Source organism: Lathyrus oleraceus, chromosome 1 (assembly GCF_024323335.1).
Source record: "Lathyrus oleraceus cultivar Zhongwan6 chromosome 1, CAAS_Psat_ZW6_1.0, whole genome shotgun sequence".
Classification (NCBI taxonomy): Eukaryota; Viridiplantae; Streptophyta; class Magnoliopsida; order Fabales; family Fabaceae; genus Lathyrus; species Lathyrus oleraceus.
The window spans coordinates 328,841,927-328,845,681 of NC_066579.1; positions in this window are offsets into that span (position 1 = coordinate 328,841,927).

Sequence of the window (3,755 nt, forward strand, 5' to 3'; positions counted from 1 at the left end):
ATCCAAGACCTACACCTGTGGTTATGGCTGGGCCTTCAACCCTCCCTGACCAAGGAGTAGAGAAGTTGAGAGACGAAGACCGATCACGTGCTTGGATCCGTGAACGAGAGGAGTTGCTTCAGCAGATTAAGGAGAAGGATGCTTTGATAGAGTTCCTCGAACATTAGGTTATTTATGATCCTAATGATGCATGGACTTCTCTACTTCCTCAGTCTTCCAAGTTTTGGAAGAGGAAGTATGACAGATTCGCCAAGGAGAAAGCAGATATGGAGGCAGCCTACGAGAGGGAGGTGAAGAGGCTTCGTGCATCCTATCTTCCGGTGTCCCGAGCTTTGGATGATTATTTCTAGGGATCCATAGGATGACTATTTTCCTTTTCTCTTGTATATGATTGACAATGTTGTACTTCTTTTCCCCGATATTATTTGATGAGATATTTCCATATGTGATAAATGTTTAATATTTCCAAAATTTGCAAATAGAACCCTAAAAGTTCCTTTGAAAATAAAAGAAAAGCATATGCACGAGCATTGCATGCATCATGTGCATAAGCAGGTTTTATTCCCGGCTTCTTGTCCTGTGGTCTAGCTCTGTGTTCTTCATTTATTTTGAAGACAAGCTGACTCACCGGTACTACACCAGAGCCAACATTTCAAGATTGATGGATCATCTGGAACAAGAGAACCGCGAGCTGAAAGAGGAAGTGGCCAGATTAAGTGCCTTGATGGAATCATTCATGGCTTCCCAAAGCAAGTCTTCTCCGACACCTTCAACTCCTCCCCAGAGGACATTCATCTCTGAGATTGTCTCCTCGACTGTGCCTGCAGCCAGTGCACACTTTGCTCCAACAGCCATGCCAGCCGGATTCCCGTGGGGGATGCCTCCTAATTTTATGCCCGAGGGTCCTGCTCCCACCTTTGCTTCTATGCCGGCATCTAGCACGGTCCTTGTTGTTCCTCCTCCTGTCGTGCATACTTTGCCCAGAGTAGACGACACCATCTATCATTCTGAGACATCTGAGGGCCCAAATGTCTATGAGAAGATGGACGCTATGAATGATCAATTTCTTGAGCTTTGCAAGGAATTGAAAACTCTCAGAGGAAAGGATCTTTTCGGCAAGTCTGCTGCCGAACTCTGCTTCGTTCCTAATGTGAAGATCCCTGTGAAATTCAAGGTCCCCGACTTTGAAAAATACAAGGGAAATACTTGTCCTCTTAGCCACCTGGTCATGTATGCCAGGAAAATGTCAACTTAGACCGACAACGACCAATTGCTCATCCACTACTTTCAGGACAGTCTGTCCGGTGCCGCTTTGCGTTGGTAGATGGGTTTAGACAGTGCGAACATCCGATCCTTCAACGATCTTGGCAAGGCCTTCGTCAAGCAGTACAGATACAATGTGGATATGGCTCCCGATAGGGATCAATTGAGGGCCATGTCCCAGAAGGATAAGGAAACGTTCAAAGAGTACGCCCAGAGGTGGCGAGAGTTAGCAACACAGATTGTGCCTCCGCTAGAAGAGAAAGAGATGACTAAGATCTTTTTGAAGACCTTAAGTTCTTTTTATTATGAGCAGATGATTGCTAGCGCTCATTCTGACTTCACCGAGATGGTGAATATGGGGATGCGTCTAGAAGAAGGGGTTAGAGAAGGACGTCTGACCAGAGAAGAAGGCTCTTCTGCCAAACGTTATGGGGCGTTTGCGAAGAAGAAAGATGGAGAGGCGCATGCTGTGACTTCCCATGTGAAACCAAGAAGACCCTCTGTGAGGAGGAAGACCGTGTGTCCCGCCGGTAACCAACACCAGGTGGCTCATATAGCACCGGTTTTCAGATACAATCAACAGTATCAGCAACATCACAACAATCAGCAACCACATCCGCAATATCAACATCAACAGCACCGTCCGCAGCAGCAGGCCTACCAGCCTCGAAACAGTAATCAAACCAGCACAAGTTACGAGAGGAAAAGGGTCACCTTCCATCCTATTCCGATGACATATGCAGAACTATATCCCTCTTTGATAGAGAGGAAGTTGATTACGCCGCGAGACCCACCGGCTATACCTGCTAACCCCCAGTGGTGGTATAAGCCTGAATTACATTGTGTTTGCCATTCCGGTGCTCCCGGCCATGACGTGGAGAATTGTTACCCTTTGAAGACCAAGGTTCAAGACCTTGTGAGGTGTGGCATTCTGTGTTTCGAGGACATAGGTCCTAATGTGAAGAAGAACCCATTGCCCGAGCATGGGAAATCTGTTAACATGGTCCAGGGCTGCCCTGGCAAGTACAAAGTCAAATATGTCAGTCATATTCGACAATCTCTGGTTGAGATGCATCGTTTGCTATGTGATTATAGTCATTATGAGCATGACCATGATAGATGCCGAGTTTGTTCTGTCAATCAAAGAGGTTGTCGCCAGGTGCGCAAAGATGTTCAGGAAATGCTGGATGAAGGAGTTATTGAGATCCTTCAAAACAGAAATGTTGACGAAGATGCTGATGAGGTCAACGTAATTTCTCCAGTATTCCGGATCCCCGAACCTGTTATCATCAAGTATGATGGTAGCAAGCAGAAGGTTTCTTCTACATTAACCATCAAGCCAGCCGGACCAATACCATACTCTTCTGAAAAAGCGATTCCCTATCGCTACAATGCTGTTGCGGTAGAAAATGGGAAAGAGGTGTCCTTGCCATCTTCCTCTGTTGTTAACATTGCAGATGTTAGTGGTTTGACCCGCAGTGGTCGTGTATTTTCAGCGCCCTCAAAGCCCCAAGCTAATGCTGATTCTGTTAAACGCCCGATTGGGAATGCTGTGAGTGCTCCGAATCCGGCACCTGTTGTTAAGCCCTCCTCTATATTTGGAACTCATGCTTCTGTTGGCCCAAGCGGAAATATGAAAGAAGACTGTGATGAGATGTTGAAGCTCATCAAGAGAAGCGAGTACAATGTTGTAGACCAGCTTCTACAAACGCCATCCAAAATATCGGTGTTATCATTGCTTTTGAATTCAGAACCACATCGAGAGGCTCTGCAAAAGGTTTTGGATGTGGCATATGTAGATCATGATGTCACGATAGAACAATTCGATAGCATTGTTGCGAACATTATTGCTTGTAACAACTTGAGTTTCTGTGACTCTGATCTCCCCGATGAGGGAAGAGACCACAACTTGGCATTACACATATCTATGGGTTGCAAAGACGACGCCATGTCCAATGTGCTGGTGGACACTGGGTCATCATTAAACGTATTGCCAAAATCCACTCTCTCGAAACTGTCATATCAATGGCCTCCCATGAGGCAGAGTGGAGTAGTTGTGAAGGCTTTCGATGGGTCTCGCAAAATTGTGATTGGGGAAGTTGATCTCCCAGTCAAAATCGGACCGAGTGATTTCCAGATTACCTTCCAGATTATGGACATTCACCCATCGTATAGTTGTCTCTTAGGCAGACCATGGATTCACGAGGCAGGCGCCGTGACATCCACCCTACACCAGAAACTGAAATTTGTGAAGAATAAGAAACTGGTGGTGGTAGGGGGAGAAAACGCTCTCCTGGTTAGCCATTTGACTTCCTTCTCATACATAGATGCTGAGGATGAAGTTGGAACTCCTTTCCAAGCTTTATCTATTACTGAGCCTATTGAGAAGAGAACTCCTTCATTTGCTTCCTATAAAGATGCAAAGTTGGCCATTGAGTGTGGTGCAACCGCTGGTTTAGGGAAAATGATTGAGCTAGAAGACAATAAGTCCC